The 16,268-nt window shown below is 41.0% G+C and overlaps 1 pseudogene; it reads left to right on the top strand.

Annotated features, from left to right (window-relative positions):
* The first annotated feature begins 6,082 nt into the window (after positions 1–6,082).
* The window catches only part of LOC136161502 (sulfotransferase 2A1-like), a 36,607-nt pseudogene continuing 26,421 nt past the window's right edge, over positions 6,083–16,268 (top strand).

Here is a 16,268-nt window from a genome sequence, read left to right as displayed (position 1 = left end):
AATTTCCCTCTAGCTTATTATCACTACATCTGTTTGTTTAGCTTTATTTTGATTTTTTAAGGGCTTCTCTGATAGCTCACTTGGTAAAGAACCCCCTTGCAATGCAAGAGACCCGGTTCGATTCCTGGGTCAGGAAGATCCCCAAGAAGGGACAGGCTACTCACTCCAGTATTCTGGCTTGGGCAATTCCACAGACTGTGTAGCCCATGGTTGACAAAGAGTTGGACATGATTGAAGGACTTATTTTTATTTTTAATTATCTTCAAACTTAGGGAAATCTTGCAAGAAATACACACAAAATCCTCGTACATAATTCACACAGATTTACCAACAGTAATCTTTTGCAACATTTACTAGAATATGCTCTCATTTCTTTCACTCTCATATACAATATAAACTTTTTCAGCCATGTGAGAGTAAGTTACAGAAATCCTTTCCTTTTATCCCTCAAAACTTCAGTGTATGGGGTTTCTCTGGTGGCTCAGGGGTTAAGAATCCACTTGTCAATGCAGGAGACATGGGTTCCATCCCTGGTCTGGGGAAATCCCAAATGTCCCAGAGTAACTAAACTCGTGCCCCATGACTATTGAGCCTGTGCTCCAGAGTCCGGGAGCCACAATACTGAAGGCCATGTGCCCTAGAGCCCGTGCTCCACAAGAGAAACCACAGCAATGAGATACCTCCTCACCTCAACCAGAGACAGCCCCTGCTTGCCACAACTAGAGAAAAAGCTTGGGCAGCAACTAAGATGCAGTAGAGTCAAAAATAAATAAACACAATTATTTAAAAAACTTTATATTTTCTAAGATCAAAAATATTTCCTTTATAATCACACAAAAATGATAGAAACCAGGGAAGTTAGTATTGATACAATGTCATTATCTAATCCACAGTGTGCAATCAAATATGGTCAACTGTCCCAATAATAAAATAATAGCATTTTCTCTGGTTTAGGAGTCAATCCAGGATTTAGTTTACATTTTCCTCTATCTGGAACATATCCTAAGCATTTTTTTTTTAATTTTATTTTATCAGTTGGAGGCTAATCACTTCACAACATTTCAGTGGGTTTTGTCATACATTGACATGAATCAGCCATAGAGTTACACATATTCCCCATCCCGATCCCCCCTCCCACCTCCCTCTCCACCCGACTCCTCTGGGTCCTCCCAGTGCACCAGGCCCGAGCATTCGTCTCATGCATCTCGCCTGGGCTAGTGATCTGTTTAACATCCCACCCTCACCTTCTCCCACAGAGTTCAAAAGTCTGTTCTGTACTTCTGTGTCTCTTTTTCTGTTTTGCATATAGGGTTATCATTGCCATCTTTCTAAATTCCATATATATGTGTTAGTATGGTGTAATGTTCTTTATCTTTCTGGCTTACTTCACTCTGTATAATGGGTTCCAGTTTCATCCATCTCATTAGAACTGATTCAAATGAGTTCTTTTTAATGGCTGAGTAATATTCCATGGTGTATATGTACCACAGCTTCCTTATCCATTCATTTGCTGATGGGCATCTAGGTTGCTTCCGTGTCCTGGCTATTATAAACAGTGCTGCGATGAACATTGGGGTGCACGTGTCTCTTTCAGATCTGTTTCCTCGGTGTGTTATGCCCAGAAGTGGTATTGCTGGATCATATGGCAGTTCTATTTCCAGTTTTTTAAGAAATCTCCACACTGATTTCCATAGTGACTGTACTAGTTTGCATGCCCACCAACAGTGTAAGAGGGTTCCCTTTTCTCCACACCCTCTCCAGCATTTATTGCTTGTAGACTTTTGGATAGCAGCCATCCTGACTGGCGTGTAATGGTACCTCATTGTGGTTTTGATTTGCATTTCTCTAATAATGAGTGATGTTGAGCATCTTTTCATGTGTTTGTTAGCCATCTGTATGTCTTCTTTGGAGAAATGTCTGTTTAGTTCTTTGGCCCATTTTTTGATTGGGTCATTTATTTTTCTGGAATTGAGCTGCCGGAGTTGCTTGTATATTTTTGAGATTAATCCTTTGTCTGTTTCTTCATTTGCTATTATTTTCTCCCAATCTGAGGGCTGTCTTTTCACCTTACTTATAGTTTCCTTTGTAGTGCAGAAGCTTTTAAGTTTCATTAGGTCCCATTTGTTTATTTTTGCTTTTATTTCCAATATTCTGGGAGGTGGGTCATAGAGGATCTTGCTGAGATTTATGTCGGAGAGTGTTTTGCCTATGTTCTCCTCTAGGAGTTTTATAGTTTCTGGTCTTACATTTAGATCTTTAATCCATTGTGACTTTATTTTTGTGTATGGTGTTAGAAAGTGTTCTAGTTTCATTCTTTTACAAGTGGTTGACCAGTTTTCCCAGCACCACTTGTTAAAGAGGTTGTCTTTTTTCCATTGTATATCCTTGCCTCCTTTGTCAAAGATAAGGTGTCCATAGGTTCGTGGATTTATCTCTGGGCTTTCTACCTAAGCATTTTTTAAAAATAACAATTTGATAATTTAAATGGTGCCAGATAATGGTTTTCGAGAAGACCCTCAGTTAGAGTTTACACAATATGTTCTCATTAATATCTTCAGGTCTAGACTTCATGGTTTAAATATGCTGACATAAAAAGGAAGGAAGGTAAGGAGTTCTCTGGCGGTCCAGTGGTTAAGACTCTGACCTCCCAAAGCAAGGGGTACGGGTTCAATCTCTGATCAGAGAACTAAGATCCTACATGCCATGCGGTATGGCCAAAAAAATTTAAAAACAAACAAATGGAAAAAAAAAAAGAAACGAAGAAAGGGAGAGTAAATTTACCATGGGGAAATCTAACAAACATTACTTCTGCCAGGTGATCAAAGTCAACAACAACAACGAGATGTCAGGTTGATAGTAAATACCTTAAATGTTGTGACTGTACTAGTATTTTACCTCCATGATCTTCTCTCCAAAACCCAGAAACCCAGTCTAATTATGAGAAAAACATCAGGCACATCCCAAGAGAAGGACTTCTCCAAAATACCTGACTAGTAATCCTCAAAACTGTCAAAGTCATCAAAGCAAAGGAAAATCTGAGAAACTGTCACAACTAAGACAGACCCAAGGAGACATGAAGATCCAATGTAATGTAGTATCTGGGATGGGATCTTGGACCAGAGAAAGGATATTAGGTAAAACTAAGGAAATCTGAATAAAGTGTGAACTATGAGAATTCTTTACAATTTTCCTATACATCTAAAAGCATTGAAAAAAATAACAAAGCTTATTTTTAAAATTTTTTTAGGATTTCCTTGGTGGTCCAGTGGTTAGGATTCTGCCTCCCAACGCAAGGGACACAGGTTCGATACCTGATCTGGGAGGTTTCCACATGCCATGGGGCAACTAAGCCCCGGTGCCACATGTTAAGTCCAGATGCCTAGAGCCCAAGCCCTGCTTGCTGCAGCTAGAAAAAGCCCACACACAGCAATGAATATCCAGTGCAGTCAATAAGTAAATAATTCTTAAAGATAGTTAGTTTTAGAACTAACACTAAGGGACTGGAATGCATAAGTAGGAAGTCAAGAAACACCTGGAGTAACAAGCAAATTTGGCCTTGGAGTACAGAGTGAAGCACGGCAAAAGCTAATAGAATTTTGCCAAGAGAACGCACTGGTCATAGCAAACACCCTCTTCCAACAACACAAGAGAATTCTCTATACATGGACATCACCAGATGTTTGACACCGAAATCAGATTGATTATATTCTTTGCAGCCAAAGATGGAGAAGCTCTATACAGTCAGCAAAAACAAGACTGGGAACTGACTGTGGCTCAGATCATGAACCCCCTATTGCCAAATTCAGACTTAAATTGAAGAAAGTAGGGAAAACCACTAGACCATTCAGGTATCACCTAAATGAAATCCCTTACAATTACACAGTGGAAGTGAGAAATAGATTTAAGGGACTAGATCTGATAGACAGAGTGCCTGATGAACTATGGATGGAGGCCTGTGACACTGTACAGGAGACAGGAATCAAGACCAGCCTCAAGAAAAAGAAATGCAAAAAAGCAAAATGGCTGTCTGAGGAGGCCTTACAAATAGCTGTGAAAAGAAGAGAAGCAAAAAGCAAAGGAGAAAAGAAAAGATATACCCATTTGAATGCAGAGTTCCAAAGAATAGCAAGGAGAGATGAGAAAGCCATCCTCAGTGATCAGTGCAAAGAAATAGAGGAAAACAGTAAAATGGGAAAGGCTAGAGATCTCTTCAAGAAAATTAGAGATACCAAGGGAACATTTTATGCAAAGATGGGCTCAATAAAGGACAGAAATAGTATGGACCCAACAAAAGCAGAAGATATTAAGAAGATGTGGCAAGAATACACAGAACTGTACAAAAAAGATCTTCATGACTCAGGTAATCAGGATGGTGTGATCACTCACCTAGAGTCAGACATCCTGGAATGTGAAGTCAAGTGGGCCTTAGGAAGCATCACTACGAACAAAGCTAGTGGAGGTGATGGAATTCCAGTTGAGCTATTTCAAATCCTGAAAGATGATGCTGTGAAAGTGCTGCACTCAATATGCCAGCAAATTTGGAAAACTCAGCAGTGGCCACAGGACTGGAAAAGGTCAGTTTTCATTCCAATCCCAAAGAATGCTCATACTACCACACAATTGCACTCATTTCACTCGCTAGGAAAGTAATGCTCAAAATTCTCCAAGCCAGGCTTCAGCAATACGTGAACCATGAAATTCCAGATGTTCAAGCTGGTTTTAGAAAAAGCAGAGGAACCAGATCAAATTGGCAACATCTGCTGGATCATCGAAAAACCAAGAGAGTTCCAGAAAAACATCTATTTCTGCTTTATTGACTATGCCAAAGTTTTTGCTGTATGGATCACAATAAACAGTGAAAAATCATGAAAGAGATGGGAATACCAGACCACCTGATCTGATTCAGGAACCTGTATGCAGGTCAGGAAACAACAGTTAGAACTGGACATGGAAACCAGACTGGTTCCAAATAGGAAAAGGAGTACAACAAGGCTGTATATTGTCAGCCTGCTTATTTAACTTACATGCAGAGTACATCATGAGAAACACTGAATTGGGTGAAGCACAAGCTGGAATCAAGGTTGTTGGGAGAAATATCAATAACCTCAGATATGCAGATGACAGCAGCCTTAGAGCAGAAAGTAAAGCAGAACGAAAGAGCCTCTTGAAAGTGAAAGAGGAGAGTGAAAAAGTTAGTAAACCTCAACATTCAGAAAACAAAGATCATGGCATCTGGTCCCATCACTTTATGGCAAATAGATGGGGAAACAGTATAAACAGTGGCTGCCTTTATTTTGGTGGGCTCCAAAATCCCTGCAGATGATGACTGCAGCCATGAAATTAAAAGACATTTATTCCTTGGAAGGAAAGTTATGAGCAACCTAGACAGCATATTAAAAAACAGAGACATTACTTTGGCAACAAAGGTCTGTCTTGTCAAGGCTATAGTTTTTTCCAGTAGTCATGTATGGATGTGAGAGTTGGACTATAAAGAAAGCTGAGTGCTGAAGAATTGATGCTTTTGAACTGTGGTGTTGGAAAAGACTATTGAGAGTCCCTTGGACTACAAGGAGATCCGACTAGTCCATCCTAAAGGAGATCAGTCCTGAGTGTTCATTGGAAGGACTGATGTTGAAGCTGAAACTCCAATATTTTGGCCACCTCATGCAAAGAACTGACTCATTGGAAAAGACTCTGATGCTGGGAAAGATTGAAGGCAGGAGGAGAAGGGGACGACAGAGGATGAGATGGCTGGATGGCAACACCGACTCAATTGAGATGAGTTTGAGTAAATTCCGAAAGTTGGTGATAGACAGGGCAGCCAGGCGAGCTGTGGTCCATGGGGTCGTGAAGAGTCAGAGACACTGACCAACTGATCTGAACTCAACTGAACTGAAAGATAAACATTTTTAATTCACCTCATGTCTATACCCTCCATCTTGTTACTAAACTCCTGGTTCCCACCCATAAAGTCATACTCAGGTTACCCCAGAATGTTCTCTGAATGAATTCACGGTTGCCCAATATTCTCAATCTTGTGATCCTCTCTTTTTATGGGCAGGCACACACATCAATGACCTTGGAGAGATTAATGATTGTTCAATGTTGACTATAAAACGCATCTCCCAGTCCAACAGTGACTACGGCCAAAAGGCTCACAAGAGGTACAAAGAGCTCATCGTCATGACAAGAAAATTTGTGTGGTTTGAAGGGATACCCTTCCCAAGCCTGGATTACTCACCTGAAGTCCTGAGAGAGGTGCAGGAGAGTTTTCTTATTAAAGATGAAGATGCCTTACTGCTGACTTTCCCCAAATCAGGTAAGAAAGCAGGATCAGGTACTGACAGGATGTGGCTGTGGCCCTCATTCATTCAGCAGACAGATGGAACGCTTTCTGTATGCCGACAATGCATTAGAGGAATAGAAATGTGCACTGATCCCACTGATATTCAGAGAAAAGGATCGAGCCAGGCAGTTACACAGTCAGCTGAGTGCTCAGAGGGGGTAATCAAAGGCATCAGAGGAAACCATGGGAATGAAGCATAAGGCAGATTCAGCTGTTTGTAGAGAGGAGTGGAAGAAGATGGAGAGTGAAGTCTATAGAAGAAATACATTGCTCTTGGTTAGTTGCTCATTCCTGTCTGACTCTTTGTGACCCCCTTGAACTAGCCCGCCAGGCTCCTCTGTCCATGGAATAATTCTGGCAAGAATACTGGATTGGGTTGCCATGCCCTCCTCCAGGGGATCTTCCCAACCCAGTGATTGAACCTGGGTCTCCAGAATTGCAGGTAGATTCTTTACCATTTGAACCACCAAGCAAAATCTGTTATAAAAAATAGAGCAGTATTATTGTTGATGAATTTCATGCAAGATGAGATGGGAGAGAAGAGAAGACAGGAAATTGTTCCAAGCAGGCAGAAGTATAAATGAGTATGACCACTAGGCATATGAAAACAACAAACCATTGGTCATTCTGTTATGTTAACTAGGATTTCCATGTCAAGCAGACAGAAGGAAATAGATCGAGGGCTTCCCTGATGTTCTAGTCGTTAAGAATCTGCCTGACAATGTAGGGGACACAGATTTGATTAATTGCCCACCAGCTGCGGGCAACTAAGCCCATGCACCACAACTGCTCAGCCCAAGCTCTAGAACACATGCTCCACAACAAGAGAAGCCTGCGCACTGCAACTGGAGGATAGGCCCCACTCAATGCAAGTCTAGAGAGCCCATGCACAGCAACAAAGATTCAGAACAGCCACAAATAAATAAACTTCTATATAAATAAAATAAAACATGTAAGAATGTGTCAGCTGCCTCAATAATAAAATGATAGCATTTTCTGTGGCTTAGGATTCAATCTAGGATTTAGCTTACATTCTCCCTTCTCCTTTCTCTGGGCCATATCATCAGCTTTTCTTTTCTTAGGGTTTTTTTTTTTTTTTTTAATGGCAATTTGATAATTTGAATGGTAACAGACAATTATTTTGTACAGCTTCCTCAGTTAGAGTTTACACAATATGTACTCATTAATACCTTCAGGTCTAGACTTCACGTTTTAAATATGCCCCCTCAAAAAAGAAAGAAGCAAGCAAGAGACTTCTCTGGCAGTCCAGTGGTTAAGATGCCAAGCTTCCAAATCAAAGTGCATGGAATTCGATCCCTAATCAGGGAACTAAGATATCACACACCTCCTGGCATGGCCAAAAGCAAACAAAAACAAACAAACAAAAAAAAAAATGAAGAAGAAGAAGAAGGGGAGAGAGTAAATTTACTGTGGGGAAATCTAACAAACATTACCTTGGCCAAGTGATCAAGGTCAATGGTGAGTTGTCAAGTTGATAGTGAAAGCCCTTGAAATGTTGGGACTATAATATATTTTACCTCCATGATCATTGTCTCCAAAACCCAGAAACCCAGTCTAATTATCAGAAAAACATGGAGTACACCCCAAGAGAGGGACCTTCTCCAAAATATCTGACCAGTCATCCTCAAAACTGTCAAGGTCATCAAAGACAAGGAAAGTCTGAGAAATTGTCACAGCCAAGAGAGACTAAGGAGACATGAAGACCCATTGTAATGTAGTGTCTGGGCCAGAATCTTGGAACAGAGAAAGGATATTAGGTAAAACTAAGTCCATAAAATATGGACTATCAGAGTTCTTTGTACCATCTTTACCATTTTCCTATACTTCTAAAAGTGTTGTACAAAATAAAAATAAAGCTTATTTAAAATATTTTTTCAGGCTATCCTCGTGGACCAGTGGTTAGGATTCTACCTGCCAAGGCAGGGACACAGCACGTTTCCACATGCCATGGGGCAACTGAGCCCCTGGGCCACATATCCGGCCCAGCAGCCTAGAGCCCGCGCTCCGCAACAAGAGAGTAACCCCTGCTGGCTGCAACTAGAGAAAGCCTGTACACGGCAATGAAGACTCATAGCAGCCAAAAAAATAAATACATATATTTTAAAAGACAAAACTTATCAAAGTGATTCATTAAAAAATAATAATAAACTAAAATATATTTTCTTAATTCGCCATATGTCTACACCTTCCATCTTGTTACTAAACTCATGGGTCCCTCCCATGACATCAAATTCAGGTAACTCCAGAATGTTCTCTCAATGACTTCACGATTGCCAAATATTGTCAGTCTTGTGACTGTCTCTTTTCATCAGTAGGCACATTCCTCAATGAACTAGGAAAGATCAGTTATTGTTTGATATTGACTATAAAATGGATCTCCCAGTCCAACAGTGACTATACTAAGGCTGAAACACCCACGAGAGGTACAAAGATCTCATTATCATGACAGGAGAGTGTGTGTGGTTTGAAGGGAAACCCTTCCCGAGCAGGGAATTACCATCTGAACACCTGAGAGAGGTGCAGGAGAATTTTATTATTAAAGATGAGGATGTCTTACTGCTGACTTACCCCAAATCAGGTAAGAAAGCAGGACCAGATGCTGAGAAATGATTCCTAATTCATTCAGCAGACAGGCGGAACACTTTCTGTATGCCGACAATGCTTTGGGGGAATAGAAATGTGCACTGGTACCGCTGAAGAGCTGACTCATTGGAAATGACCCTGATGTTGGGAAAGATTGAGGGCAGGAGGAGAAGGGGGCAACAGAGGATGAGATGGTTGGATGGCATCACTGACTCAGTGGACATGAGTTTGAGCAAACTCTGGAGTGTATTGGAGGACTGGGAAGCCTGGTGTGCTGCAGTACACGGGGTCACGAAGAGTTGGACATGATGGAACAACTGAACAACAACAGCCACTGGCTTTCAGAGGAGAAGGATCTAGACAGGTAGTTATACAATAAACTGAGTACTCAGAGGGATAGCCTAAGGCATCAGGGGAACCCATAAGATTGAATCACAAGGCAGATTCAGGTTTATGCATAGAGAAGTGGAAAGAGATGGCTGGCCAGGGAAGTCTATAGAAGAAATAGGGGAGGGAGGTAATTATAATTACCTCCCTCCCCTATTTCTTCTATGCCCCGACCAGTAACGCTGAAGAAGGTGTAGTTGAACAGTTCTATGAAGACCTACAAGACCCTCTAGAACTAACACCCAAAAAAGATGTCCTTTTCATTATAAGAGACTGGAATGCAAAAGTAGAAGTCAAGAAGCACCTGGAGTAACAGGCAAATTTGACCTTGGAGTACAGAATGAAGCAAAACAAAGGCTAATAGAGTTCTACCAAGAGAACGCACTGGTCATAGCAAACACCCTCTTCCAACAACACAAGAGAATTCTCTACACATGGACATCACCAGATGTTTGACACCAAAATCAGATTGATTATATTCTTTGCAGCCAAAGATGGAGAAGCTCTATACAGTCAGCAAAAACAAGACCGGGAGCTGACTGTGGCTCTGATCATGAACTCCTTATTGCCAAATTCAGACTTAAGTTGAAGAAAGTAGGGAAAACCACTAGACCATTAGGTATCACCTAAATGAAATCCCTTACAATTACACAGTGGAAGTGAGAAATAGATTTAAGGGACTAGATCTGATAGACAGAGAGCCTGATGAACTATGGATGGAGGTCCGTGACATTGTACAGGAGACAGAGATCAAGACCAGCCCCAAGAAAAAGAAATGCAAAAGAGTAAAATGGCTGTCTGAGGAGGCCTTACAAATAGCTGTGGAAAGAAGGGAAGCAAAAAGCAAAGGAGAAAAGGAAAGATATACCCATTTGAATGCAGAGTTCCAAAGAATAGCAAAGAGAGATAAGAAAGCCATTCTCAGTGATCAGTGCAAAGAAATAGAGGAAAACAATAGAATGGGAAAGACTGGAGATCTCTTCAAGAAAATTAAAGATACCAAGGGAACATTTTATGCAAAGATGGGCTCAATAAAGGACAGAAATGGTGGGACCTAACAGAAGCAGAAGATATTAAGTTTTCATTCCAATCCCAAAGAAAGGCAATGCCAAAGAATGCTCAAACTACCATACAATTGGACTTATCTCACACGCCAGTAAAGTGATGCTTAAAATTCTCCGAGCCAGACTTCAGCAATACTGAACCGTGAACTTCCAGATGTTCAAGCTGGTTTTAGAAAAGGCAGAGGAACCAGAAATCAAATTGCCAACATCTGCTAGATCATCAAAAAAGGAAGAGAGTTACAGAAAAACATCTATTTCTGCTTTATTGACTATGCCAAAGTCTTTGATTGTGTGAATCACAATAAACTGTGCAAAATTCTGAAAGAGATGGGAATACCAGACCACCTGACCTGCCTCTTGAGAAGTCTTGGCCACCTGATGCAAAGAGCTGACTCATTTGAAAAGACCCTGGTGCTGGTACAGATTGAGGGCAGGAGAAGAAGGGGACGACAGAGGATGAGTTTGTTGGATGGCATGACCGACTCAATGGACATGGGTTTGGGTGGACTCCGGGAGTTGGTGATGGACAGGGAGGCCTGGCGTGCTGTGGTTCATGGGGTCATAAAGAGTCAGACACGACTGAATGACTGAACTGAACTGAACTGAATTAGTTTGATTGTGGTGGTCATTTCATCATGTGTTGTTGTTGTTGTTTAGTCGATAAGTCATATCCGACTCTTTCGGGACTCATGGACTGTAGCCCACCAGGCTCCTCTGTCTTTGGGATTCTCCAGGCAAGAACACTTGAATGGTTTTTTTATTTCCTTCTCCAAAGGGTCTTCGCCACCTAGGGAAAGAAACTGCATCTCCTATATTGGCAGGTGGATTCTTTACTACTGAGCCATGGTGAATCCCTCACAATGTGCACATATATCAAATTAACATGTATACCTTAAAGATATACATTCTTTTTTTCAAGAATTTTGATTTTTACCTTTTGATTATTATTATGACTTATTGTTGGCTGTGCTGGATCTTCATGGCTGAGTAGGCTACTCTCTAGTTGCTGTGGGCAGCTTCTCTTGTTGTGGAGCACAGACTCTAGAGCTTCAGTGGGGTTAGCGTGGGGCTCGGTCATTGTGGTGCACATGCTTAGTTGCCCTTGCAGGTGGAATCTTCCTGGACCAAGGGTGGAACCTGTGTCTCCTGCATTGGCAGGCAGATTCTTAACCACCAGGGGAGGACTACATTCTTTTTTTTTTTTTTAATTAACTTTAAACCATGTTTATTTTCCTTGATATTTATATATATATATATATCATATTAAAAAATACATCAGATGCATTTCTATGTAAAGTATATGTTTATTCTTTTTCTCTTAACATTTCTGCTTTGTGTTAAAAGACCATAAGCTCCCTGCTAGCAAGAACAAGGCTTATCAAGTTACTTGTATGATATAATGGGGCAATGTAGAGTTTAGTATTGCCACATTGACACTACTGCTTTTGAACTGACAATGTTAAATATATACATTTTCATTTGTTAGCTATAATCAAGGCAGGAGGGCAGGGAGTAAAACTTAATTATCTCAGCCAAAAACAAAAAAGTGAAAGAAATGACATCTATATTGAGATAAAAGGGATGAATGTGAAATTATTTCGCAAAAAGGGATAGTTTCCGATAAAGGTATCAGCATGGATCATGGTCAGGAATTGGAAAAAAGCCTGACAAATCCAAGGGACAGAAAGGATGTGAATCATACATCTGTGAGAGGTGGGGTCGTTGAGGGACTGTGATTGGGCAAGAAGGAAGGTTGATGACCTTAAAAGCTGTGTGATAGTGAAAAGCCAAGGGCAATGGGAACATAATGTATCACAGGATTTAATAAATAACCAAATGGTGGAAGCAACCCAATGTCCACTGACAGATGAAATAAAATGTAGTAGCTGCATATAATAGAACACTATTCAACCTTAAAAATGAATGATGTTCTGACTCACAGACAACAAGGATAAACTATGAAGACATTCAGTTCAGTTCAGTCTCTCAGTCGTGTCCGACTCTTTCTGATCCCATGAATCGCAACACTCCAGTCCTCCCTGACCATCACCAACTCCTGGAGTTTACTCAAATTCATGCCCATCGAGTCGGTGATGCCATCCAGCCACCTCATCCTCTGTTGCCCCCTTCTCCTCCTGCCCCCAATCCCTCCCAGCATCAGGGTCTTTTCCCATGAGTCAACTCTTCGCAAGAGGTGGCCAAAGCACTGGAGTTTCAGCTTCAGCATCAGTCCTTCCAATGAACACCCAGGACTGATCTCCTTTAGGATGGATTGGTTGGATCTCCTTGCAGTCCAAGGGACTCTCAAGAGTCTTCTCAAACACCACAGTTCCAAAGCATCAATTATTCGGCGCTCAGCTTTCTTCACAGTCCAACTCTCACATCCATACATGACCACTGGAAAAACCATAGCCTTGACCAGACAGACCTTTGTTGACAAAGTAATGTCTCTGCTTTTTAATATGCTATCTAGGTTGGTCATAACTTTCCTTCCAAGGAGTAAGCGTCTTTTAATTTCATGGCTGCAGTCACCATCCACAGTGATTTTGGAGCCCAAAAAAATGCAGTCTGACACTGTTTCCACTGTCTCCCCATCTATTTCCCATGAGGTGATGATTTCAGATGCCATGATTTTAGTTTTCTGAATGTTGAGCTTTAAGCCAACTTTTTCACTCTCCTCTTTCACTTTCATCAAGAGGCTTTTTAGTTCCTCTTCACTCTCTACCATAAGGGTGGTATCATCTGCATATCTGAGGTTATTGATATTTCTCCCGGCAATCTTGATTCCAGCTTGTGCTTCGTCCAGTCCAGCGTTTCTCATGATGTACTCTGCATATAAGTTAAATAAGCAGGGTGACAATATATGGCCTTGACATACTCCTTTTCCTATTTGGAACCAGTCTGTTGTTCCATGTCCAGTTCTAACTGTTGCTTCTTGACCTGCATACAGGTTTCTCAAGAGGCAGGTCAGGTGGTCTGGTATTCCCATCTCTTTCAAAATTTTCCACAGTTTATTGTGATCCACACAGTCGAAAGCTTTGGTGTAGTCAATAAAGCAGAAATAGATGTTTTTCTGGAACTCTCTTGCTTTTTCAAAGATCCAGGGGATATTGGCAATTTGATCTCTGGTTCCTTGGCCTCTTCTAAAACCAGCTTGAACATCTGGAATTTCATGGTTCATGTATTGCTGAAGCCTGGCGTGGAGAATTTTGAGCATTACTTTACTAGCATGTGAGACGAGTGCAATTGTGTGGTAGTTTGAGCATTCTTTGGGATTACCTTTCTTAGGGATTGGAATGAAAACTGAACTTTTCCAGTCCTTTGGCCTCTACGGAGTTTTCCAAATTTGCTGAATATTGAGTGCAGCACTTTCACAGCATCATCTTTCAGGATTTGAAATAGCTCAACTGGAATTCCATCACATCCATTAGCTCTGTTCTTAATGATGCTTTCTAAGGCCCACTTGACTTCACATTCCAGGATGTCTGGCTCTAGGTCAGTGATCACACCATTATGATTATCTGGCTCGTGAAGATCTTTTTTGTACAGTTCTTCTGTGTATTCTTGCCACCTCTTCTTAATATCTTCTGCTTCTGCTAGGTCCATACCATTTTGGTCCTTTATCAAACCTATCTTTGCCTGATATATTCCCTTGATATCTCTAATTTTCTTGAAGAGATCTATAGCCTTTCCCATTATGTTGTTTTCCTCTATTTCTTTGCATTGATTGCTGAGGAAGGCTTTCTTATCTCTCCTGGATATTCTTTGGAACTCTGCACTCAAATGGGTATACCTTTCCTTTTCTCCTTTGCTTTTCATTTCTCTTCTTTTCACAGCTATTTGTAAGTCTCCCTTGGACAACCATTTTGCCTTTGCATTTCTTTTTTATGGGGATGGTCTTGATCCCTGTCTACTGTACAGTGTCATGAACCTCCATCCATAGTTCATCAGGCTCTCTGTCTATCAGATCTCGTCCCTTAAATCTATTTCTCACTTCCACTGTATAGTCATAAGGGATTTGATTTAGGTGATACCTGAATGGTCTAGTGGTTTTCCCTACTTTCTTCAGTTTAAGTTTGAATTTGGCAATAAGGAGTTCATGATCTGAGCCACAGTCAGCTCCTGGTCTTGTTTTTGCTGACTGTATAGAGCTTCTCCATCTTTGGCTGCAAAGAATATAATCAATCTGATTTCGGTGTTGACCATCTGGTGATGTCCTTGTGTAGAGACTTCTCTTGTGTTGTTGGAAGAGGGTGTTTGCTATGACCAGTGCGTTCTCTTGGCAAAACTCTATTAACCTTTGCCCTGCTTCATTCTGTACTCCAAGGTCAAATTTGCCTGTTACCCCAGGTGTTTCTTGACTTCCTACTTTTGCATTCTAGTCCCCTATAATGAAAAGGACATCTTTTGGGGGTGTTAGTTCTAAAAGGTCCTATAGGTCTTTATAGAACCCTTCAACTTCAGCTTCTTCAGCGTTACTGGTTGAGGCATAGGCTTGGATTACCATGATATTGAATGGTTTGCCTTTGAAACGAACAGAGATCATTCTGTCGTTTTTGAGATTGCATCCAAGTACTGCTTTTCAGACTCTCTTGTTCACCATGACGGCTACTCCATTTCTTCTAAGGGATACCTGCCCACAGTAGTAGATATAATGGTCATCTGAGTTAAATTCACCCATTCCAGTCCATTTTAGTTCGCTGATTCCTAGAATGTCAACATTCACTCTTGCCATCTCCTGTTTGACCACTTCCAATTTGCCTTGATTCATGGACCTAACATTCCAGGTTCCTATGCAATATTGCTCTTTACAGCATTGAGCGAAATAAGTGATACACTATATGATTCCACATAAATGAGGTTATCAGAAACCAAAAGTAGAATAGATGCTAGAGACTGGCAGGGACTGGAAAGAGGGGGAAATGGAGAGTTGTTACATAATGGGCCCAAAGTTTCAGTTTTGCATGATGAGAAAGTTCTGGAGGTCAGTTACACAACAGTGTAAATATACTTAACCCAGCTGAAATGTACTCCTGAAAATGGTTAAGATGGTGCCTTGGATGATCTCTATACTTTATGAGAATTTTTTAAAGTCAGATTGAAATGGTTGACCAGAGAAAGAAATGACAACCCACTCCACTATTCTTGCCTGGAGAATCTCCATGGACAGGGGTGTCTGGGGGGTGGGGGCTACAGTCCATGTGGTCATAAAGCATTGGACATGACTGAGCAATTAAGCACAAAGTGACTGACCATGATTTTCCTTTCTTTATCTAGGAATGAACTGGTTGATGGAAACTGTCTGCCTGATTCATTCTAAGGGGGATCCCAAGTGGATCCAATCTGTGCCCATTGGGGAGTGCTCCCCTTGGGTAGAGACTTTCAGGGGGTATAATCTATTAAAAGATAAGGAAGGCCCACATTTCATCACTTCTCACCTCCCTGTCCAACTCTTCCCCAGGTCTTTCTTCAAGTCCAAGGCCAAGGTCAGTGCACATAGTCAAGATAGACTTGATCAGTACTCATTAAACTTTAACTTACCTGGCAACCAGTTGAAGATCTGATTGAAATGCAATTGTATTCAGTAGGTATGTGGTGGGACCTGAGATTCTGCTTGTGCACACCACAGCCATACTAAGTACAAAGATATAGAGCATTCCAGAGGTTCTATAAGCCAGATGTAAACCAGAGACAAAGAGAAACCATAATGCCCAAACTTAGAAAACCACATTTAAAGCTTCACTAGAATTCATAAGTGTATTATACCCTACTTAACACTCTTTTGCCAAAGAAGGTTCAACCTACTGCACAATTGCACTCATTTCACATGCTAGTAAAGTAATGCTCAAAGTTCTTCAAGCCAGGGG

The sequence above is a fragment of the Muntiacus reevesi genome, chromosome 2, assembly GCF_963930625.1.
Source record: "Muntiacus reevesi chromosome 2, mMunRee1.1, whole genome shotgun sequence".
In the NCBI taxonomy this organism is placed as follows: domain Eukaryota; kingdom Metazoa; phylum Chordata; class Mammalia; order Artiodactyla; family Cervidae; genus Muntiacus; species Muntiacus reevesi.
This window is presented reverse-complemented; position numbering and strand designations above follow the sequence as displayed.